This window comes from Pipra filicauda, unplaced genomic scaffold (genome assembly GCF_003945595.2).
Source record: "Pipra filicauda isolate LSUMZ 115617 unplaced genomic scaffold, ASM394559v2 scaffold117_size3949168_pilon, whole genome shotgun sequence".
Classification (NCBI taxonomy): Eukaryota; Metazoa; Chordata; class Aves; order Passeriformes; family Pipridae; genus Pipra; species Pipra filicauda.
In genome coordinates this window covers 1,003,226-1,029,523 of record NW_024103629.1, presented here as the reverse complement: position 1 = coordinate 1,029,523, position 26,298 = coordinate 1,003,226, and the positions used below count along the sequence as shown (strand labels likewise).

At 36.0% G+C, this 26,298-nt stretch overlaps 1 protein-coding gene across 6 annotated transcripts in view; it reads right to left on the bottom strand.

Moving 5' to 3' along the window:
* CNTN5 (contactin 5) overlaps nucleotides 1-26,298 on the bottom strand; it is a 618,340-nt gene that overhangs the window by 578,352 nt on the left and 13,690 nt on the right. The window lies entirely within an intron of this gene.

Sequence of the window (26,298 nt, the reverse complement as noted above, 5' to 3'; positions counted from 1 at the left end):
AATGTTTTTAAATTAGATTGACCCTGTCATAGACTGTAGAATGATTTCACTGATATTATAGGATGACCTTCCTTTATTTATACTGGAGGTCAAGAGTGAATCTTGGAATTATTTTCAGACATGGAAAAAGGTAGAAATACAGAGCAGACTTTCTGGACTTAAAAGTTCAGTGAATTCAGTAAATCACTCTGATATTTTGTTCTCGTTCCAGTTCTTTGATATAATCACAAAAAAAAGACACTTGTTTTCCAGGAAAACAAGGAGGTAAGTTATTTAAGATCGACTATTTCAAAGTTTATGTAACCTGAAAAATAAAACTGAAATGTGGCACAGATTGAATTCCTTTTAACATGCTTTTTTACCATTAGAGGTCATAGATATAACCTTGTGTCCTTTCAGAAATAGATGCATTTCTCTATCTATAAAACTGTTTTAATAAACAACTGTAGTTGAAGGAAGATGTTGGTTAATCAGATGTGAGTATTTTGTCAAATCCATAAGAGAGAGATAAATTATCCATAATAAAATTCACAAAAACCCAGGTTTTTAATTCATTGTAATTGCTAAAAGCATTTTTGATCCAAGGAAGTGCAGACAGATCTCATATTTACAGTCATAGGTGTGCCAAATGCATGTAGTTCTGTCTGAATCACATTTTACAGACACTTTTCTGTGGTTGTAAGAGATGTCAAAAGGACTGGCATATAAAAAGTACCGTTGTACAATAGTTTCATTAGTACTTCCTTGTTGGAAATTCATAATAAATGTCAATAGTGCTACAGCCTACAGTCACACAGCTTTAATATTCCAGATCGTGACCATGAAGCCATACTCATGAGGAAAAAAAAAAAGGAAAAAGAAAAAGATTGCACTTAAAATTCCTTTGGTGAAAGCTAAAATTTTAAAAATAAAAACTTGTCTTCTGTAAAATGCCACTAAAGAATATACAGTATAATAAGGAAAGAGGAAAATATAATGAAGTGAGACTTCAACAGAATGAGAAGCAGCAATTTAATAAGTAGGTTTTTATCACACTTGCTCAGAGATTTTCTCCCTCTTTTATTTTCAGTTCCATTCATGAAAGCTTATAACTGAAAGTGTATAATAAAGGTTAAAGTTGACATAATCCATGACAGCAACATAATTTTGCATAGTGAAGGGAATTGTGTTCACCGGAGAATGAGAGAAAACTGAGAAACCTAACACTTGACAAAGTTTAACTGGAAACATTTTTGCTAAAGGGCAAGGACTCCAAAATTACTTGTACTTAGTTACAAATGTCTCCTTTCCTTTGTAATAGATATCCCTGATCAAGAAGTAAAATAATCACTGGTAATCTGCAAATGGTCTCATATCCCCGTCCCTGGAAGTGCTCCAGGACAAGTTGGATGGGGCTTTGAGTAACCTGGTCTAGTGGAAGGTTCCTTGCCCATGGCAGGAGGGTTGAAACTAGATGATCTTAAACTATTCTATGATTCTATAGGTTTTTTTAGAATATACCTGGATTTTTTGTCTCATCTTCTATATTTCCTTACTGTCCTTCTCTTTTTAGTAGAATTTTCTAATAGAGAATTCAAGTTGCATCAGACTCTTTAGTCTTTTCTAAATGAATTTTATTTTTTAGGTTGTTTTTATATTGACAACTTGGAAGAAAACCTGGTCATCTCATTGCTGTTCACAGTCAAGTTCTGATTTTTGTCAGATTCTGAATCTGAACCGAATGTTCAAATGTTTTTCTGCTCAGTGAAGCATAAAAACCCACAAGGGGTAGTATACTCCAAGATCAAAATATATTCAACTGATGCTGGCTATATATGATCTTCTTAGGGTGTGTCAGAGGGAGTCAACAGATAAGACTTTATATATTACTTATATGGAAACTGTCAATGATGTTAGCAACAAAGATGATCTTGAAATATACATACATATCTACATGGAAGTTGGAATAGATGACCTCCTCAGATCTTTTATCACCTTCCTATGATCTTATAATGAATTTTTTCTTTATTTTTCTTAATATAAGAGCATACAGAGGTACTGTATGTATCACCAACACTTGATTTTGCTGACCACTTAGCTTTTTTTCTTTCCAGAAATGTTGCAGTAAGCTACAGGACTGTACCTTCTATCTCAAAATAATACCAATAATACCAATAAACTCCTTCAAGAATGTTTACCTTTTGTGACAACATTTTTCTCTCATTTACTGAGAAGAAGAGCAACATTTTTTTGGTGAATGGTCAGAAATCCATGTAGTGAACGAAAAAATACTCTTTACTATAGCAGTGCCTTTGTTTTCCACTAATTGAACTAGGATTCCCTTCAGTTACACTAGCATGTTTATTGTTTCACTTAATTCTAAAGTGTTATGCTTCATAGAAACACTAAAGGAATGGAGAACATTGTTGTCAGTGGAGGGATTTATTTTCTTCAATTTTCTTGACAGGATAGCACTTTTTTCTTCCATTCAATAGGAACAGCAAAAGTATTCAGGTGCATTCATTAATATTATGAAAGCATTAAAATATCTGGGTAGCATCATATTTTTTCTATTCAGTTGTTGGATATTTATCATTAATGACATAAGATAGAATTTGGTGCTGTTTTCTGTCTAATACTTTTCTCTCATTCCACCTCTTTTGCTCCAGTATACACATACAATGTAGTCAGTGTTTTCACAGCCAGCAGGAGGAAGTGATGGAGAAGAAAACCAAATCATGTCCTTGTTGTGAACTTTTTCAAATATCTTTAACGCAGCAGTAATAGATACCATGAAATCCCAGTAGGGTGAAGCTTTATACTGCCACCTTTCCTCCAACTAGCTCAAGGACTGTTTGCTTGAGCCCCTGCTCCTGGAGAAGTTAATTTATTTTGGCCTTCAGTGGCAGAGTTAGACTCCTGAGAGCTCCTGGTGTAGGCATTGCAAACTTTAGGTCTTTGTATGGCAGACAATTCTGTTTAGTAGTGATCTAGTTCTGATTTTCCAGCAACCTGGAAAATCTGGGGTGTTGTGATTGCATGTACACACACGACTAGTCTAGGGCATGTTGAGCTGTGACTGAATCTATCAACACTGGTGATGCAACACTAGAGGTAAGGTGTATCAGAAATGGATTCGCTCCTTAAAACCAAAAAGGAGAGGCTGTCTATGCAATCAAAATGCACTTTTTGTAGGAGTCAAGATCCTCAGAACAGGCTATTGTGTAAATTCCAACGAATGCAGGAATTTATGCAAGATGACAAGCTTATTTCTTCAGACTGGCAATACAAAAGGAAGTTTTGGAAATTTCAGAAAAAGTCTTCTATATAAATAAAAAGATACTAACAGAAAATATTTGCAGACATGGCACCAACAGCATATTTTCATTAACATGCAGAACAACTCAGCACCAAATTTATCAACATTGTTATCTAAAAGCTTGTACAATTCTCCTACTTACGGATGACTGATAAGACCAGTTCCAGTTTCCAATTAAATCAATCACAAATCTCCTTCTAGTTTCAGTGGGATATGGATCATGTCCATAGTGCATCATGTCATGAAAGTTTTATTATAATTCCATGCCCTTTGTGAAGTTAAAATATATGACATGAAAATTCAAGCTTCAGCTTCTTGGTCTCTCTCAAAATGTTAACATATACCTTTAGGCACCCAACAGATGCTCTAAGCTAATCAAAATCCTAGCTCTCAGTTTCACGTGATAAAAACTACTGATACTCATACTCAGGTCTCAAACAATAAGTTACAAGTAGCTCTGTAACTGTCTAGGCATCACTCAATTCTTACTTGCAACATCTGTAAAAAAATAAAAATAACCGAATCTCTGGAATAGAGGAAAATAAATAAAAGAGATAACTCTCTCCCAAGAATACAGAGAAAATGCAACTACAAAATATACAAAATAGAAATGTTTATAAGGGTAGAGAACTGTATTAGAGGATAAAAGACTTCCTGAGTTTCTAAAATGTACAGCTGGTTGCACTGCGACTGTGCATGTAGAAGGGATATTTGTTTCCATTTATAAGGCATTTGTGCAACTATCAAGTAGCTGTAATTAAGATAATGCAACTAAATTAGTTCTTAAAAATGAGGACGAAGAAACCCTGCTCTGTTGCATCTTTTATGAGCTCACCTACTCAGCACTGTGTAATTCCATAATAATATATGAATTTATTGCTGATATACTCTATAGCGCCAAGAAATAGCAAAGGTAACAGATCCTGTAGAATTTCCATGGTTATGGTAAAAATCTAGGATTTGTTTAGTGGCAAAATAATTAACTCAAATGATACAGAAACTGAGAAGAACATATGAGGAAGGATAAGAACCCAAAGAAAAGACCATCACCAGCGACTTTAAAATAACTGGCCAAGAGGATGCTTATTTTAAAAAGTATAATACTTAAATTGTTAAAGTTGGAAAAGACCTCCAATTCTGGGAGCTTTTTTCCTTTTTAGGGAAAACAAATAAATGGCTTAGAAAACAGAGTTGAACTAGTAGGCAGCAGCAGTGTCACTTACTAGCCATAGTACGGCTTTTGCATTCTCCTCTACATTACAAATCACAGTTTGAAAGAAATTTTAAGAGCTTCTTACAAATTAGGTTACATATGGGAGAAAATCCATCTTCATGATTGCCTCCTAGCTGTTATACCACATTAGGTGTGCTCCTGGAGCACAAGCTTAGTTCATCCAGCAGGAGTCCAGTTCATGTTTTCCAAGCCTGCTCTGGGGTGTGACTCAAAGCAGAGTTAGGGAGAATGATAAGGAGATTCAGTTAAAACGTGCACTCTTGATTTGAATTAAAATGCTGCTGTAGACATATCTCCCACCTTTGGGTCAAATACAATCCAGACAAAACTCAGCAGTGATTTGCTGAGAAGTTAAAGATAGGGCTGTGGATTTTGTCTCTCAACATATAAACAGGAAGAGTGTCAGGGCTACATAGCTCATAGAAAAGGTGAGTTAAGCTCATATGTTACCAGAAAAAAACATATCAACTTTTCTGCATAACTAACAGAGTATAGAAAATCTTTCTATACTTCTTTCTCTCTGCTTGCTGAATTATTAACTGCTGAAAGACATGTTTCTCAGAGTTCAGCAGGACTGAACACAGTGATATAAGGCGCGGCGATGACAGAATGTCTATCAGCAATCTATCAGTGCAATAGCTGAATTCCCACAATTCTGGGATTTTAGGAATTGCCATGAGGTGTATCCATCCCATATCACACCAAGATGAGTGCTCAATTTGTTGTAGTATCTAAACCAGACAGGTGTGGCATAAGGAAAAGTTTTAGGTTTATATACAGCAAGTATGTAAAATATTAATGAGCTTGTTTGTATTAAATAAAAAATAAATAGCAGTATTAATTTTCCTCATGACAGATCTTAATCTTTTGCTGCTGTTATGCTACCTGACTTATTAAGACTTCAACAGTCCATATGATAGTTTAGTAAATGTTTTCCTTCCAGTTGTATTAACAGGTATTAAAAAGTTGCTGATCATTCACTGAAAAGTTGTATCATAGGAGATGGATAGTTAAATCTGGATTTTTTTTTCTAGTCTGCAAAGAGTGTACATTAACACTTTAAAATATGCACATTATTTCAAGTATGTTGTAAAAATATTCTCAAAGGCTGCACCATCTGGTAAAGACAACCATAATTTTCTTTTTTATTTTAATTTTAAATATTTATGCATACATGTAAGTAACAAAAATATGTAACTATGTACATATACATGTTTTAGAGATCACCCAATTGCCACAAAGAAGGAAGGATTTTCATGAAACTTAGGAGAAACTTAAAATAAATATCTTCAGTTTATAGATGGAGATGCTGATCGGAATGTAAATTATTCATAACCCAGAACTGTCAGAAGTTAACGCTAAATACCTGAAGGGATATCTACTCAAAGTAGATAGTTTTGGGGTGTTCACACTTCAGCATGACATTACCAGGAATTATATTTTTTAACAGTAAGTTTTCTATGATATTGTATTTCGTGTAGGAGAATATGGAAGTGCTTTTCATGAACAAAAAGTTTGACTAGAATAAGAGGAGAAAAGTAGTGCTTCTGTCACTTTCACAGATAAAAGATCATGAAGTCAGACATAGAAAGGGAATTTTTGGATGAGATTTTATAGTTAGATAGGCAGGATCATATATCAAAAGGTCATTATGCCAGTCAATATCAATATCCAGTGATATACAAATCCTGGGTAATCTTACTATGGTCAACTATTTTATTACTCTTGCAATTTAAAACTTCATTTATTTATTTGCTTCCTGGAAAACCCTTAATTATGAAAAAAAAAAGCAAAACACCTTTCTGATGAAGCATTTTTAAACTGTCTTGAAAAATGAATTTTAAAAAAATCTAACTCTCCAAGAAGGGTAGTTTTATAATTTTGTTGATAATAAAGGACTTTCTTGGTTCAGAATGGGGATTTTTGTTTCAAAACCCCTGTTTAGTAAAGCACATTCTAAAAGATTAAGCTATAATTACTACTAAAGTTGTATGAAAAATATGATGTATTGAAATTTTGATCATTTAACCCAATTAATTTTTCTTCATGCTTTCTGTTATGACTAATCCTTTCAGGTTGGCACTCAAATGGTTTCTTCAATCCTCAATATTTTCAGAGGATAAGCATTTTTTTCTTAATTAATACAGGTTTTAGTTTTTAGAGAGTCCATCACCTCAAAGGATAAATTACAGTGTAGTGAGATTAACAAGGCAAATCTCTTCTCCCAAAGGCATTAGAACATAAACTGCTGTGGTAGGAGGAGTTAAAAGACAAAAAAGAATGGTCTGTTTTGCAGATGATGAAGGCATGGCAGTCAAAGGAAGTTTTAGACGGTTTATCAAGAAGGGAGAAGCATGTCTGGGGTATTTAATATGAAGACTGTTGCAAATCTTCCCTCTGAAGACGGGAGTGTCCACTCTGCACAGAAACGAGGGAATCAGTTCAAGCTAGTGGACACATGGAAATCCTTGCCTCCCCTACCACAGTCTCCTGATGAGGTCAAAAGGGAAATGGTCTAGTCATTTAACTACCCATTTCTTTAAATTCTTTGTCTATGATTCTTACAACTGTTGGACAAAATGGAAGTGCTATGGGGAGAAATCAATGTCACTTTGAAACTAAGTAGACCAATGAGTTTTCAGTCCATGAGCTTGAGCTTTATGTTATGATCTCATGCAATAAAGGGCCAGAACTAAATGACCTTTTAATTCAGGACTTATCTTTCCCTCAGTTTTCTATTACTTTATCATCACAGATAGCATTTGTTCTACCAAACCTTTGAAAAAATGCTGTTTTCTTATGAGGTATTGAGAAAAGAATATATTTATTTTTTATATCACTTATAATGCAGAAGTTTTCATATTTACAGTGCAGAAGTTCACTCCCAGATCTCAATGATTGTGCCAGGTGTAACCAAAATTTACTATTTTTAAATCTAGCTCCCTTTAGCAGAGAAAAGTCTATGTTTTGTTCCAGTGTCTATTCCTTAAGAAACGTCACTTCTGTGAAAAATAAAATTGCTTTTTCTGCCTGGAGATGGTGCAGATACAAATATGCTATCCTGTTTCTGCCTGCAATAGGTTGTGTTCTATTATAATTTAAATTAAATTTAAAAGTGTAAATGCTCAGCTATTTGAGAAGAATGGAGTGAAATTATGTGACATTCCTGAAAAGAAAATTTAAAAAAAAAAGAAAAAAGAAAGATTTTACCTCTGAGATACATATAAAATATCCACCTATGTCTGTACTGGTTTGTGTAGCCAAGAATAAGTTTAACATTTTTCCTTTATCAGTTGCATTGTACCTTGCTTCAAAAACAATGAACACCAATTACCCAGTAGTAATACATGAAGACTTAGTTTGGGTTGGTGCTAGACAAAACATACAAGTATTTCCCCCTGAGATGTGTAAGAGAAGACTGTCAGACTTTATAATTCATCACTGAACGGATGAACATACCCACGTGACTCAAAGAAGTCGACAAAGGCAGCATTTTCAAATTTGTTCTACTGTAAGAATGAAAGTAAATGGTAAAAAGCTTCAAAAGGATCATTTTTCAGAAGTGTAAAGTAACAGTAAACAATAGATTACAAGAGAGTACATTGCTACTGTTGACTGGCTTTGATTTTCATCTGTAAGTTTATGCACCAAGAAAACAAATACTTTGCAGAATTCTTACTGAGGCAATGTATATTAAGAACATAGTTTAAGTTATAGCATCACCTCATTGCTCCACACATTGAATCTCATCCCATTTCGTAACAGGGTATCTATCCTTAAGTGCACCATATCTAAATACAATAAAATATTAAAGATTGTATTGCTGTTGTAGCTCTGACTACAAAAATAAAAAATAATAATTACATGCCATAAATGAAATCTGATGGGTAAAAATCTGTATGTATTGTTCCCACAAAAAATAATTTAATTTCTCTGTAGTCGGATGTATGAATTTTAGTAGTGGATTTAGCAGTAGTGAGGGCCATTAATAAGAGTGAGTTATTCATTACTCATTACAGTTATTCATTAAAGAAAGGTAGATGTTGCTGTCTAATTGTTAACAATATTTATTTGGATTTTCTTTTGTTGATTTTCATCAAATAAAGACCTGCCCATAAAATGATACAGTTGCATTGTAACACAAAAGTACTTATCTTCAGCCAGTAACTCAAAATAATTTTCAATCTGGTGTCCCATTTCCCCAGTATAATAGTGACAAGTAAAATCAAATCTGATCTTGGTTATAAACAGAGGTATAATATGTCAGAGTTGATTGGTCTGTTGTATCTGTCCTGTGATAGTATCCTGTCTGCAGTCACGAAGGGTTAATTTTTTATAGTAGCTGGGAGGGACCATGGCCAAGGCCCAGATGTTATAGTAGGGTGCTTTCTGTGTAAATAGTTTCTTTTTTATTTTTTAATTCATATTGTAGCTGTTACTATTTGTTTTCTTATCTCATTGCTGTTTCCAGTAAATTGTTCCATGATCTTTACCTTTTTTGCCTTCAACTGGGAGTGCGGGGGACGGGAAGTGGCACAGATTTCACCATTACTAAATTGGAGAATACCATTCCTAAACCATGACAAATAGATAAACAGAGGTTCACTGATAATCCAAATCAGACGCTCAAAATTTACTCTGAGCCCAAGAAAACATTTCAAGATAGTATTTTCTTTATTAAAAAAGACTGGATATGAAGTAAAAGTCAGTTGAGAGGAGTTTAAATTCAAAAGTTTGGATAAAAAGACAGAATAGAGATCATTAGTACAGAACTACCTGCAAAACACAGGTATGACAAATAAGCACAACGGTCTGAGATTTCAATGAGAGGTTAAAGCCTGGAGGCATCAGCCATTTACGTATTTCCAAAGAATATAATAAAAGAGTGGCCTGTAAAAACACAACCTAATCCAACATGCATAAACTGAAGGTGGTGTGGAAAAGAAATGAATAAAGGTTAAATGCGTTTGAATTCTCAAATTCCAGGTCCTGAGCAAGACAAAATAGAATTTTCAAACATCTATTAGCATTTCAGACATACTCCTTTTTGAAACATTTTTTGTAAATTTAGTTTACCTATAAAACAAACAAAAAAAGCCTTTTCATATTTATCTTTTTATATACTGGTAACATCATACTGCTGAATGCACACTATCTGTACTTCAAAATGGGATAAGTAATTGCTTAAAAGAGCAGTCTTGTTTTAATTTGGAAGTGATTCATATGACCTTGTTGCACAAAATTTCTCATAAAATCTATTTTTGGCAAAAATGACCTTTGCATTTTGCTGTGTACTAAATTAGGAAAATCACATCACATGCTTAATATATGTCAATAAAAATACATATCTATTCATTTTAGGAATACCTCAAGTTTGGGTTTTTTTTCCCCTGTGGTCTAGCATCATTCTATTCTTTTGAAAATGAGGATAAACAAGATCTTGGAATTTCCTTCTACACATACATGATTTGGTGTTTAAATTCCATTTTCAGGAATGAAAAGATTTTTTTGCAAATTAGTAAAGTAACAAATAACTGTATTTCAGCTACTCAGTGTTACTTTCCTACAGCATCACACACAATATGTGACGTAATGTGATGTAGCTTACTTTAATAGAAGAGCAATGATACTGAACTTCTAATGGGCAATACAAAGCATATTTCCATGGAAACTTGCTGTGAAATGCATGATGTATAATAACTACTTACTGTCTGGTAATTACTTATTTGTCAAAACTCAAGTTCTTAAATGCCCACATCCCATGATCCTTTTAAACTACCCAGAGTAAAATATAGATAACATAGCAAATATAAATAATAAATCTAGTCTAGGAGTTTTTGACTGGTGGATTGGTTGGGTTTTTAACAGATAAGGAAGTTAAAATCCTGGATCTTCCTTACTTCAATGAAAGTGTGAGAAAGTGATTGTAACAAAAGGAAATAAAAGCAACAGACTCCTGTTAATCACTAGTACACCAAGAGGCTGTTGCAAGTGATCTTAAATCCAAAAGAAACAAACATTCTCTTACTGTAAGGTAGATGCAAATATAGTACTAGATTTAAAAGAGTTTGGGTTGCTATCATGTCAAAGGTAGAGGGGAATGGAATGAAATGCATTCTAGAGATGGCTAAATACACACTAGAGATTGCCTCCTATAGGAAGGTATCACTAGAGTTTAAAAAAAAAAACAACAACTTAAAAGAAACGATTTGAAAGACCTTGTGTGTTTGACACACACAATATGCATGTATCCATTTTGAATAATAACCAAGAGTCCTGCTTTTAACCATGCTCTTCATCGTGATTCTCTATGCTGGCCCCATACAGTCTTTACAGCTACTGAACCTCAGCTTGAAAAAACAAAGTTATGCAAATGATAAGTGAATATTTCTATAAATCAGTTTAGAATCCTATTAACATGATAAATATGGCCCTTCAAAACCCTTGTTCCACTGAAACTCACTCAACTGTTACAGTGAACTTCTTGTGACTGCTGTTGATAACCCAAACATATAGGCACTGATTTAAATAGCCTCTGATGTTAGATACCTACATTCAAGAGTCTAAATAGCAAGTCTTTGTCCAAGAGAACAAGAAGTATCTTTACAATTTAAACTTCATGCATTCAGATAAGTAAATTACTTCTGGGGAAAAACAAACAGAAAAAAATTCTCCTGAAAAGGCTGTGTGTGTCCACATTCACTTTTACACTAGTTTATCCCCAAGACAGTGTTTTGATCTGTTTTAATATTGAGCTTGTGCATCTCTAACATGGAAAGGCTTTAGCACAATATATACTTTGCATTCTCTCTGCATGTTGCAGGGGAACACAGTAAATGCAATTAACTGTGTTTTGAACACAAATATGCTGTAAAGCACAGTGGAAGGATCAGAGACAATGGGCATAAATTGAAACACAACAAATTGAATTTAAACCTAAAACCCCCACCTTTTTTAACTGTGATGGTGGTCAAACACCAAAATAGGTTCCCCAAAGGGCTGTGGATTCTCCATTCTTGGAGACATTTAAATCACAACTGGACACAGGTTGGGAATCCTGGTTTAGGTGACTCTGCTCTGAGCAGGGAGTTGGACCAAGTGATTTCCAGAGACCCCATCCCTGCTCAGACTCTCTGTGGTTCTGTGAACTACTCATGTATAATCTTACCTCAGCTTCTTTTGCTCCAAAGTTCCAGCATATAGTTTGGCCTTGTACAGCATGCATGAAATGTTGAAGAATAAGGAGCCAGTGGAAGAAATAAATTCTTTTTCTAGAAAATCAGTAGGGTTAAACCAGCCAAGCACATTGAAAACAATGTATGAGAAGCAAGCATTTTTGTGTGGGAGTGCAGGTAAACTATAAAGGCGTCATCCCAAACATTTGCACATATACTATCTGTGTTTGATAATGCAGAGGTGCATTTAGATATAATACTACAATGCTGTTATGTAAAGTTCAGTAATGAAAACTTCTTTTTTGAAACTGAAGTCTCCACAAAGAATGAGAACGTATGATTACATAAAGAGATGAACAAATCCTATAAAGGTTGATGTGGCATTCTAAAACCTGTAAGCACACACATTTCTTCATGAAAGGGAAAGCATACTCTGTACCCATGACAGTTTGGTTGTTCAAACACAAGTAAAACTTGCAAGTGATTTCAAGAAATTCTTAAACAAATAATCTGTGGCAATGAACTTGCCATATGCAGTATAGAAAAAGTCCTGCCAGAAATGGACTAGTGAGGAAAACAGCTCAAACCCTATGGAAACAGAAGCTTTTACTGTAGTTTAAACATGTCTCAACATGTTTGTGTATTTTCTGCAGTGTCACTGTTTCCCAAACACCCCCTGTGAAGCTATTGTCTCCCATACAAGGTGTCCTGGGAAGGTGTCCCGAGGTGTCCCATTGGTCCTTTGTTTAACCCTTTCCTATTGGCTGTTGACCCCTTACCTGATGGTTTCTTTTGTGTGACCCTGAACTTGTGATTGGTCCCCTTTGACCTTCCTAAAAGCCTTATAAACCCCAACCCCACAATAATCAATGAAGATTCTTACTATATTGCAATACAGAGTGACAGTAGAAGTGAAAATAATAAAAATCATGAGCAAACCAACTCAGTGAATATTGCAAAATGTGAAAAGGGAGGCATCATCAATAAGAGCAATGCAACTACATCTAACACAAGAAAATATTAAAATGGAAAGTCTTTTATAGTCAGTGGGTCTTTAAACCCAAGTGCTGAAACTGAAAGGTGAAAATCTGAGGGTAGCAAGAGCTCCAACTCAGAAACTGAAACTGAAAAGAGACAACCCAGAGGCAATATTCATTCAAACCCTGATGATCAGTCTGAAAGAATAGAGCCCGAGGGCAAAAAACGTTCAGACCCTAGCAGTAAATTTGAAAGGAGAGAGCTTTAGGGCAGGAATTGCTCAGGCCTTAACAATGAGCTGGGATGGACATATCTTCAGGACAGTGCCCACTCAGGAGGCCTGGGACTGGACAAGTAAGGAGTTAGTAGGGGACTGTGCATGCTAGAGCCTCTGATAATGAGCCTCATTGAACCTCTCTTTTATTCTGGCCAATACCCAATACTGAATTTAAATGAATGCATTGCACTGCATACTTAAGGAGTAGAGTAAGAGAAAAAACAGGAGCTACAACACAGTTAGTCCAAAACTGAAGCTGCATCCTTCAGTGTGCAATTCCAAGCTATCACTTTATGCTAACAAAACCGACTGGTCAAAGAGCTTGCCTAATGTGAGGTATGTCTCTTCAAATGTCATTATCTTTTTTTCAGGGTATTCAAACTCTACAGCAAAACTTAACAAAAGTGACTTTCTCTGCACAGTACATAGGTCATATAACCACATTTGATTTATTTTGTCTTACTAGTATATATTATGTGGTGATCTGTGCTCAAAAACTTTAAGGAAAAAAATTAGATATTTTCCAGTGATATGGAAAGAGTTTTGTAAAGTTGTAGTTTTGCAAAGGGAAAAACCTTACTTAGTAAATCTTCACAAATGCTCTCCCTTTCTAAAAAATAACGAAACCCATACATGAAGTTTTTCAGGATCATACAAGGGCTGCCTAAGTTAGATATCCTGGTGTCTAAAAAAGAGATGTTTCTTTCCCATGGTGCAATCCTGACTTCTTAAATCAGGATCCTAAAATTCACACATAAGGCAATTAAGTGAAAGAAGAACCCCAGAGGTCTCCAGAAGACAGATCAGAACCCCTAGAGTGGGTGACTGATCTAAAGACAGTTTGAGAAAAGAGATTTTAGAGTTGTGCTCCCCGGAATTCCTCTATGTTCAGCCAATTAATATCTAATGTCATAAACACCCACTTGTAGCTACTGATAATCAAAGCATAAGGTCTAGAATAACCCTAAAGATCTGAAAAATGGAATGATATCTTCTTAAATGCATTCTTTCACTACATATATCCTTCTATGACAAAGTGAATCAGGTTTCAATTTTTTGGGTGTTTTTTTTTCCTTTCTTTTTTAGGGAGTACCTTCAATTACAAGCATGTCCATTTTTCAGAGGTCAAATGCAACTGTTTTTGAGCTATGCAGGGGTTTGTCATGATATTTTGACCCTTTCAAAAATATGTCGAATGTGCCATTTCTTCACAGGAAGTAATAAGCTTTCAAACCTTTATCTTTATTGCCATTATACTCAAACTATTTTAGATGTTAATTTGGAAATGGAATGACTTGTAGATTCTTCCCGTGACCACAGATTCTTTTTTCCTTTAATGAGGTAGTAGTTGATGCCTCTTAATGGGAATATCTGACTGTTCTGCTTCATGGCAATTCTTACATATTCAAGAATTATGGAAGTAATTGTGCTCTGTAGGAATATGTTCCACTACAGCTAGTGATATGGTTCTCAGATTTCCAATTTACGTGTTTTAAATTAATGGCTGTTTACTCTGCTGTATAATAAAAAGAGTAGTTATCACTGGAGTTAATTCATTACATAGTGCTTTGTCTCTGAGATTCACAGTCTTTCCATGTACAGGACACAAAGTAAACAATTACAACAAGCATATATCTGTCAAGATATAAGGAAGCATTTAGATTACCTAAGCCATTTTTCTGCAAAGACACATCACTATGTCAATTAAAAGACTTTAAAAGAATGTATTTGTCATCTGAAACTGATTAGAAAAAATGTCAGTTGAGAGAAACTGAGTAAAAGAGCTTTAAGCACCAACAATCTAATTGTTAATAGAATGTAGATTTCATTCATTACAAGCATTTATACCATTTGTTCAGTACTGCCTTCAGCACTTAAGGGAAAATAAGACTGATTTTGCCTGCTCTGTAACATAGCACTCAATAAATATCCTTGAACATACATTTCATCACTGCTGCTTCTTAGTATAGGAAAAATTTGAGCATCTTTATTCTTCAGAAAAGTCAAGATCTAGTTTTTGGTCTTTGGAGTCTTACCAGGTCAGTTGTAAGCAGAATAGCCATTGCAAATAACCTGCCAGAGGAAGAAAATCCATCTAGAAAGGGAACCATCATCTACCTGATGTTTTTTCCAGCATGCAGTGTTGCCTCAGATTTAAGGGGAGGGGGATAACAGAGACTGTGTAGAAACACTGAGATAAACATTTGAGACAGAAATGTCTCTTTAGAATTTGTCTCTTTAAGGATTCTGTATTGCTGAACTCCTAGAAATATTTATCTATTAAAGTAAATTTTGTTAAATATTTTAAGCATGATTATTTTCATATTTTTTGTGTAAGATATTTGATCATCTCTCTTCCTCTTCTTAAAGGCAAATAATGTATGTGTTATATAAATGGAACATTTTGAAAGGCAAATTGTACTGCAGTCTTAAAACTCTCAGTAACTAAAAAGTCACTGCTACATTATGGAAGTAATGAAAATAGCTGATTATTATTTAACAAAGGAAAAGATGTTTCTGAGCATGAGCAACTTTCTGCTCTCATTAAAGAAGTTGATCTAATAAAAGACTTCAAAGCTTTAGTATTACTGTTTGAGAAATGTGATGTTTACTTCTTCAGTCAACAAAGCAAAATAATGAAAGAATAGTCAAACATTTTACTGTGAGGCACAGTATTTTCAAGATCCAGTGACTTGTTTCTCAGTTCAACGTCTGAGAAAATGTAATTGAAATTGTTATTTATTAAGGCATTTGAAGAAATAAGAGATGTTATAAAGTTGTAAAAATAATGTCCAGTGGTCAAGACTCTGCTAGATTAAATATCAATATGAAATTCTGAATCAACGAATCACATCAGTGGAAGATTTACTCTGGATGATGACTCAGACAATGAATTAGGATTTTGGCCAAATATCAAACCCATAGTCATGATTCTGAAATTCATGTCTAGCTAAATACATATGATTACAATAGAAATTATATATGTGGAACTTATTGCAGCATCTGGTCCCTTTTGCAGTTTAAGTCATCTCCCATTTAATCTCTGAACCAGTATAAACAGTCTGACATCTCAGGAAGTACAAGTTGTAGCTGTGCATTGACTGTAAAATGCTTTGGGCAAAACGAAAGACTTGAAGAGAGTTATTCTGAACATTGCTTTACATGCATGATTTTATTATGCTCCTGAATTATAGATATAGCAGCTTATTCCTGTGTCATTCATAAGCCTACCACTGTAAACAAAAATAAAGAGTAGGTTTTTACGTATGTATGTATACAAAATCACTATGTGTATAAATATGTATACACACGCACACAAACCTGTACAGAACTTCTTCCTAAATACACCTTTTAAAAATCTAAATCTAAAATTTTAAATACAATGCTGATTTATTTCTATTGCATATGACAAGTAAATTGGGAGTCAAGATCTGTTATTTGAATACTTTAGGTGATATTTTCTTTTCCTAGACTTTTTCATTTACATTTAAGTAACACATCCCTTGGTAGTTATTAATGAAAGCTAAAGAAAATATTTTTAAGGAAAAAAAAATGTTTTCACTTCATTTTCGTTTGAAATTTTTCATTTGCATTTTCTTTGCTTATGGGGGTATTTTCTCTGCAAATATCTCAGAACACATGATATTTCAGTTAGGAAGATTTACAGTGCTGAAGTATTCACTTGAAAATGTAAAGTACAAAATCAAATACAACAGGACAGAAAAAAAAATAAACCAGTCATATTTTCATTTCAAATAGTGAATTCAACCCTTTAGAATTAACACAGAAATCCATGTAATAAAATCTCAAAAGAAGTACAGTGAATGACATATTGAAAAAGGTTTACCACCTTAAACCAGAACATTCTCTCTTTTTGTGAAACACTTTTTTACTGCTTTTGAGAAAATTGATCTGTAAACAGAACACTGCACTGCCTTGACAAACAAAGCAACACTCAACATGAATTCATGAATAGAAAGCAGTGTTACTGCCAATGTTAAAAATGTAGCCCATGTTAATATTCAGCATTAATATTTTGAATTAAAGTCTGATTAACACATTGGGAGTGTTTCTACTGAGTTCAGTGAGCCCATGGTGTCCATCTTAGTGTGCATCTCACTAGGCTTGTCTGAGAAAGCAGGCAATGTGACTCTACCTGCATTTGAACATCACTAGCTCAGGCTCAGTAATGCAAACTTTCCTTAAGCTGTAGTCACTGGAGAGTTTAAAGATGGATAAGTATCATATCTGTTTCACAGGTAGTGAGACTAAGAGGTTTTACAAATTCCCACAGGGACTGCCTTGCAGACTCAGTCTCTCCTTGGTCTGTGTAGTGTGCTCCTTCTGCCCTTGTGACCGTGTTTCCACTGTAACGCTGGAAAATTAACAAATTAATCTGTAATTCAAAAAATTCTCTGAGGATAAAAGGAATGGCCACAGAATTCCTGAAAAGTATTTATTCTGACCTTAGAGAAAAGCATTTAAAGTGTTTTTCTTTGTCAGCAAAACCTCCTAGAAAATGAGGATAAATAGTGAAAAGACCTGTGTAATTGCTTTCCACAGACCATAGAATCACAGAATTGAGTAGGTTAGTAAGACTCAAGTCCATCTGTTATGCCAGCACTTCTAAGTCCACCACTAAATCATGTTCCTGAGAACCACATCTACACATCTCTTAAATACCTCCAGGGATGGTCACTCCACCACTTCCCTGGGCAGCCTGCTCAAGTGCTTGATAATCTTTTTGATGAAGAAATTTTTCCTAATACTCAATCTAAAGCTCCTGTGGTGCAACTTGAGGCCATTTTCTCTTGTCCTACCTAACCTCTTGTTACCTGGGAGAAGAGGCCGACTCCCACCTGGCTACAATCTTGTATTTGTGCTTAATTAGACACTGTTGCTTTTTGGTCTGTGTTTGACCCAGCCAACTGCAAGAGTATGTTCTTTTCCTGACAAGTTATGTGAAAACAAGCACTGATAAATGAGAACTTCGTCCTTGAAGGAAGCATCTTGTATAAACTGAAATTAATTGGGGCCTGACTAACTGGGGCCGATGGCCCTCCAAGGACATTTGAAGGCAAAAGTGAAGCCCCCAGACTCATTAAGAAAAGACCCTTGATGTGTAGCAAGCAGGTGTGGGGAAATTCCAGTGTATCCACACATGCACAGCAGGGACACACCACTTACATAACAAGGAGAGGGACCGAAGGCCTCTAACTCAGTGGTGCTGGCCACACATGCCCAAGTAGATGTCATAGGTTAATTGTATAAAAAGAGGATAGCTCTTGCTGGGAGCGGATTCAAGCTTCACATGGAGGACAATGTTACCTCCACAGGGACGCCTGCTATCATGTGAGGCTGCCGATGCTCTGAGGATGCAGCTTCTGCTATGGGGAATTCTAAGCATTCTGGTATATGTAAGTAATGCCTGAGTGAGTGGGGGGGTTGTCTTGGAGACTTGTTTCCATTCTCTTTCCTGTCTCTCAGTTTCTTATTTTTATTGCTACTTCTTGGTAACAAATGTTGTTTTGTTGAACTTCCAAGGGTCTACTGGTTTAAGTTCAGCAATCTCCCTGCTACAAACCTCCTTTCAAGTAGTTGTAGAGAGAGGCAATTTCTCCCCTCAGCTTTCTTTTCTTCAGACTAAATACCCCCAGCTTCCTCAGCTGCTCCTCATCAGTCTTGTGCTCCAGTCCCTTCCCCAGTTCTGTTGCCGTTCTCTGGACACGCTCCAACACCTCAGTGCCTTTCTTGTAGGGGGGCTGAAAACCAAACACAGGATTCAAGGTGTGGCCTCACCAGTGCCGAGTACAGGGGGACAATCAATAACCCTGGTCCTGCTGGCCACACTGTTTCTGATACAGGCCAGGATGCCATTGGCCTTCTTGGCAACCTGGGCACACTGCTGGCTCATGTTCAGCTGCTGTTAGCCAGCACCCCCAGGTCCTTTTCTGCTGGCTTGCTTTCCAGCCACTCTGCCCCCAGACTGTAGCACTACCCGGGGATGTTGTGATCCAAGTGCACAACCCACCACTTGGCGTTGTTGAACCTCATAAAATTTACCTCGTCCCATCAATCCACTCTGTCCAGGTCCCTCTGAAGAGCTTTCCTGTCCATCAGCAGATTGACATCCCTGTCCAACACGGTGTCATTTGCAAACTAAGAGCGCATTTGATCCCCCCATTCAAGTTATCAATAAAGATATTAAATAGGACTGACCTCAATAATTAACCCTGAGAAACACCACTTGTGACTGACCACCACTGAATGGAACTCCATTCACCACCACTCTAAGGGCCTGGCTGTCCAGCTGTTTTTTTACCTAACAAAGAGTACATCCAAGCCATTAGCAGACAGGAGGACACTGTGGGAACTGGTGTCAAAGGCTTTACCAATGTCCAGGTAGACTACATCCAGAACCTTTCCTTCATCCACTAAGTAGGTCACCTTGTCATAGGAGGAGATCAGGTCAGTGAAGCAAGACCTGCCTTTCATAAACTCACACTGGCTGGGCCAGTTGTCCTGTACAGGCCATGTGATTGTACTCAAGATGATCTTCTGTGACCTTCCCCAGAATCGAGATCAGACTGACAGGGCTATAGTTCTTCAAATCCTCTTTCTGCCATTCTTGCAGATGGGTGTCATATTGGCTAGCCTGAAGTCACCTGGGACCTCCCCGATTAGCCTGGGCTGTTGGTAAATGATCTGTTATGCAAGTGTAAATTCCACTCTTAATTAATTAATAATTAACCTGAAGTATGAGGTCCCTCTAAATGTGGAGTCAAACAAGTGGGCTGATGGAGATACAGATGCTAGTGTTTATTATATATATATATATATACACTATATAAAGGGAAACACCAATAGAAAAAAGATGTACATAAGACATCTAGAATGGACTGCATTCTTTGCAAATTACTACAGCTGTTGTGGTGAAATACCAAAACCAACACAGTGATTGCCTACATTTGGTTAAGTATTTCCTAGATCCTCACCAGCATAACTGACCAGTAGCTTTCCCTCAGTATCTTTCCTGCCTATACTTTTAGAAATTAAATTTAGACGAAGGACACATGCTGGGACATAGCATCCCCTCTCAAGCTGTAGGTCAAATTAAATACTGTAATAAAGATGTAATAAATTAAGTTACATTTTCAGAAGTGCATTATTTTGTGCTGTATCAGCTAACCCTATTAAAAACATAAAGTAGAAAGACATCGTCTGCCACTGTGGCAAGACAAAGGGAGCCGCTGGCAGCTTAGCCTTTCTGAAAGCCAGTCCACTTATATTCAGTATCTGAGTTTGGTTTTTGGAGCCTAGATACACATTCTTACCAAATATCCTTAAACCTTTCAGAATTCTGATTTTCTTTGATAAAGTAATTCCAAATAAATTTAATTTAAAAATACATGCCTCCTGTTTATTCCAACAATTTATATAATTTGCCTTAATGTTACCACGTGATTTATAACAAATGGATATTATTACCTTGTTTGCTGTCCTTCCCTACAATAATTGTGCAAAGAGTGGTGCCATGTCCCATTATCTGCCTAGATTTGATGATGTCAATGATGAAGCTAAATTTTAGAAACCACTTACCTAAGACAGGGTCATATGCAAACAAGCCTTCTGTCACTCCTCAGGCCTCCTGCCTTTTTGCACAGCTCTCTGACAGCATCTTTATCAGAGGTTCACCCCCCACTTTCCTGGCCTGTCCAAGTTCCTTCTTCCCTTCCACCCAATATTTCACTATGCACACGCAAGCTAAAGAAAAAGGCCTTTAGCTTTGATTCAAAGGTAGGGGTCTTGCAATTTTGCCTCCTTCCATGAAAGATAATGTCATTCATTTCTGAGCAAAAGGTCGAGGGGAATGTTCTCACACTGATGTGAAGAAAGACTAGATCACCCAAATCAAATAGTATTAGTGAATAACTCAGTATACCTCATATAGGCTGGTGAAGGGACTGGAGCATAAGTCCTATGGGGAGAGGCTGAGGGAGCTGGGGTTGTTTAGCCTGGAGAAGAGGAGGCTCAGAGGTGACCTCATCACCGTCTATAACTACCTGAAGGGAAGTTCTAGCCAGGTGGGGGTTGGTCTCTTCTCTCAGGCACTCAGCAATAGGACAAGGGGGCACAGGCTTAAGCTCCGCCAGGGGAAATTTAAGTTGGATATCAGGAGAAAATTCTTTACAGAGAGAGTAATCAGGCATTGGAATGGGCTGCCCAGAGAGGTGGTGGATTCACCATCCCTGGAGATTTTTAAACACAGATTGGACGTGGCACTGAGTGCCATGATCTAGTAAATGAACTGGATTTGGACCAAGGGTTGGACTCGATGATCTCAGAGGTCTTTTCCAACCCAATCGATTCTATGATTCTATGATTCTATATTTAAAGAGTCATTTATTACTGCTACTCCTGTTGATCATCCTTCTTCTTAATCTAAAACTGGAAGTTTATCTGCAGTCCAATTCATTTACTGTGGAATTGGTGCATAGTGAATTGTCCAACACCTCATAAAAATAATGTTACATCCAGCAAGATGTGTGTGTTACCAACATCTGGCAGTGTTTCTGTTGATTTATAGTATTTTTTTTTTAGCATTCAGCAATGGCAGAGAGAATGCTAAAGTAGAGTATTCGCAAATTAAATAGAAAAACCTAAGGAACACTCATCTTCTCTTGAAACATTCTTGTGTGCATAGAAATGAAAATCTGCATGAATTCATATTCAATAGAAACAACTGGGCAGAGGATACTATCCCTACACGAATTTTAAAGCTTTCAGACACTTCAGACACAGACATTTCCATTTTAGTAAAACTGCTTTGTAGACAATGCACAGTGTTTGATTCTTACTAGAACACCTGCTTCATAATACGCAATCTTGACATTAGAAAAATAATTAAAATATAATAAATTCTGTGTAATGCAACATTTAGTGCTAAAGAGCAGCTATTGAATGACACTTCCAGTGAATGGAGCCAGAATGTCTGGTCATTAGATGATAGCAGCAATACTTTAGGTAGTAAACAGATGTCAAATGAATTCATCAATACAAATAAAAATCTGCTTAACAGGATCTAAACTCAATCTTTTAAAGTATCCGTAATTTAATTATGCTTTCCATACACAAAGAACAAACTTATATTTTTTACTTGAAATGACCTTTCATTTGGAGTGTTAAAAGAGCAAAGCAGGGAAGGAGGAAAACAAACGTTCAGGAAAGTTTCAAAAAAAAATGCAGTTCATCCTTCCTTTGTGATGAGCTGCAGAACCTTTCCATAACACATTTGCCATCATCTTCTGGACCACCATTACACAGAAAATGGCACTGCTACAATGACATCCAGTAAAAACACATACACTATCCGTTTCCTTGTTGATAGTGCTCATAAGAAAATATTGGATGGCATAAACTACTATATAGCTACAATTGAAAGAACATAATGTAATCAGATTACTCCATCGCCTTGTCCATGTTATTGCTTTTTTTCCACTCTCATCCTTCCTATTCAAATAATGTCTTTCCAGAAATTAAAATAGAATGAAAGCTCATGGGTTTGTTTGAATCTGCATAATACTATTCCAGATGCTCTGCTTTATCTTTAGCTCTCAGTAATAATTAGGGAAAACACAGTATTGAATTCGGAGGCCCAAATTTCTAGAGAGAGTCCTGGATTACACAGAATAGAATTTGACAGAATTCAGATCATGTAGTCTGAAATACCAGATACAATTCCTTGTATTTCTGTCATAAAAGAATGCCGTCTAAACCTTTTGTCTTCTCACAGTAATTCTCCTAACATATTTTCAAGTCTGTTTGGGTTTTTAACTATGGTGATGGCTTTCCTCAACATGCTTCCTGATGCAGAATCCTACAAGAGGAATAAAATTGTTATCTCTGTAAAAATTAAATTTTCTACCCACTTCTCCTGTAATTTTCTCTGGATCATCCTTATTTTTCATGCTCTTTGAGGTGATTTGTACTCTTTGAGGAAAAATATCTACATAGTGACCAATTTTGCCTTATCCTTTCACAGAACAAGGAAGGCTTTTGTCTTGGCCCTCCAATACTCTCCGTGTGAATAGTCAGAAATTTGCCTAGATAAAATTATGTAGATATTTTTTCCCCTTGTTTCCCTCTGCCCTCTGGACTCACCTAGTATTCTCTTGCTATAATAATATACTGTCCTACTTCTCTCCATTTAATACATTTTTAATAGTTTCATCAGGTATAGTCAAATAATTCTTGATGTCAAGTCTATCAGTGTTGCTTTTCATTAATGTAATAAAATTCTCTTTGGTTCTTCTATAATTATGCTTCTGCCTTATTTTTCTCTACCACTCTTGAGACAATTTAAATATCACCTGCATGATCCATTTTGTAATTTACATTTTCTTGAGATTGGACTGAATGACAGACTGTGGTCTCTTCTAACCTTACCATTATATGATTCTGTGATTTTTTAATATTGTTAAGTAAGATCATGTGTATGTAAGATCATGTGTACTTTATTACTTTGAGCTTCCTAATGTATTTAGGGCTTATTGTGAAATTCTGAACAAATTGCTGACTATTTAAGAGGGGATAGACTGTAACTAAAACAGGATGCTTCTACCTGTAGTTTTTCAGTTATGACTGTGCTACTTACAATCACGCTTTACAACACAGTGTAAGCAGGCTGGCTAGAGATGAGGTGATCTTCAAGAGGCTAATTTGTTAGAGATATGAATTGCAGTTCACATCTTTCTGTATTAGTTCTAAAGTGAATGAAACAGGACTCAGAGATAAACTAAATCAAACTGGGTTAAACCATAGAAACTTTAGGTTCAGGCTGGAGTGCTTGGATCTACTGCTGGCTCTTTTATTATTTTCTATCTAGCGGATACATTCCTGGCAGCAGAATTGAGGACTCCTTCTCAGTGATTCAATTAATAACAGCAATGAAGCAGCATTCTCCAGCATGTTCTTCATTCAGCAACAAGCAGCTAATTCCTTTCCGCACGATCAGGGAGCACTAACTATTCTATGGCAATGTACGTGTGCATTTGTATCTTCCCTGGCTCCTCACAAAACTAAGCCCATAACTTGGGGAGTAGCTTTAACCACAGAGAGTCCAGTAATGAAATTTATCTTCTTGCATTTTAACAGAATGAGCGTTATACTTTTATTTTAAAAACATAACTTTCTAAAGAAGTGGTTTGATGACATGCATTGTGAATGACCATATCAAACTGTGGTGGCCTCAGTGAGATATAGCGCTTGTCCTTGTCATCATTCCTTGCCTTTGCCATGCTCTAGGCATCTGCATGCTGAACATGCAGATTTTGGTTGGCTTCTTTCTGCTGCTTAACTCTTCTCCTGTTCTATACAGTGAGTCTCAGTGACAGAAAAGGTTTCAAGATCCAGCTGAAAGTGCTGATAATGATACATGATACTTTAGTAACCCTACTATTTAGCCTATTCTTCCATAGGTTCATGTTCCAGTGTAGATAACATAGAGAATGATAGGAAAAATAGTAAAATAAAAGGAGGCTCAGTGTGCTACTTCATCATACTTACAACTGGACTTTCTCTGCAGTAATTATCCTCTGAATTTTCAAATCAATTTTTAATTTTTACCTATAGTATGAATCAAAAAAAAACAGTAATACTTTTAAAGTTGCAACTATGCTATGCTGTCCTATTTTTTTAATTTCTGTTGATTTCTGAAATTACTATGATGGGAGAGTGAAGGATGTGCTAACGAAACTCTCAATCACATTTTAGTGTATACAGCCAACAGCTGGCACGCTGGTATTGACTGAGGTTTGCATTGCTTTTCATATTGCCAGAAATATTAATATTACTGAATATTTAATATTTGAATATTAAAGCTAAGGCTTAGACAGATTCTCTTCCTCCTGCAACTGGGTCCAGACTTGCTGAGATTTGGAAAATGGACAAAATGCCCACAGTTTTAGAATGCTCCACATGTGGCCTTAACTATTCACAACTCGTGGCCTATGCTGGATGATTCAGAAATGTACCTATTACACATCATTGAAATTAATTGCTGTATGCAGGAGAAGTGCTCATGGGTGTGAACATATGCATGTGTGTGTAAATAAATTCCTTCCCGAGCCCTGTAGCGATGTAGTGACCCTATACCTGATGCTATGAAGCAGGAAATCCAATTAGTATGAATAACTAAAAATGTTAGTATTGGTCATAAAATTATCCAACTCTTTCAAAAATCAGATCTATGAATTATGTGACTATACTCCTCAGGCTGACTTCACGCTGTATGAGGAAGTGCTTCCTTTAATTTGTTTCAGCTCTGCCTGCATTATGTAGGTGGCATTTCGGTGTGAGAGAAGGTTGAGGTAAAGGGTTAATTTTCCTTCTAAAGTGTCTGGGAATGTGAGCTCAGGTAAACTCCTACAAGTGCATAGGTCTTTCACGTACACTATGTGGCATTTCCTAAGTCAAAGCAATACAACAATCACCACCAGCAACAGTATCTGTTTTCCAAATGTGTCCTAAAATGAAATGTCAACACTTTGATGAACAACTTCTGTAGCAAAACAGCATGTATGAGACCAAATGGCAACAGATCACTGTTTGCACAAAAAATGAGCATAATGAAACAAAATTACTCTGAACAGCAAAATTCCATGCTATTAAAAAAAAAAAAAGTCCCCATTACAGCCAATAGCAAACCACAGTATCTTTTAAAACTTTGAGCATATGCAGATTCATCATCTTGACAAATGAAGCAGATGAGAGTTAGCAAAGATCATTAGTATTTACTGTGCTGTGAATTCGTCTCATAAAACTTCAGTTCCAAGGGGAAAACTCACTCACAGACCCAGAGTGGACAGGCTGCAAACCATGGAGATTTCAATGGCAAGTCCAGAGCTCTGGAATACCTTCTTTCTCTGACTGGAGAGATATTTTATCTCTACTAAAATAAATTCTTTCTCCCCAGTTCAGTACCATGGTAATATGAGGCTTAACATGATTTACTTCAATTTTCCCATAAATATCCTCTGAACATTAACTTCCATAAATGTATTTGAGGACACAGGTCCTTGAGGACGCCTGCACAAGCTGCTTTATTTGTATTTGGAGAGCAAAAAAAAATGTTATATTTGTGAATTTCCCCATGTTGCTAGTAAACTACACAAGCTTAATGGTGCAGTAAAAAACATATTAATCAAAAGTTATTGGTCAGTCTTTCTTACCGAGAACAGTAAGACGTATCTCACAAATCACAGGTGACAATCACAATTCACAATCTTCTGAATGTTACTTGCAATTCTGAAAAAAACATTGTCTTTCCCTGCATACT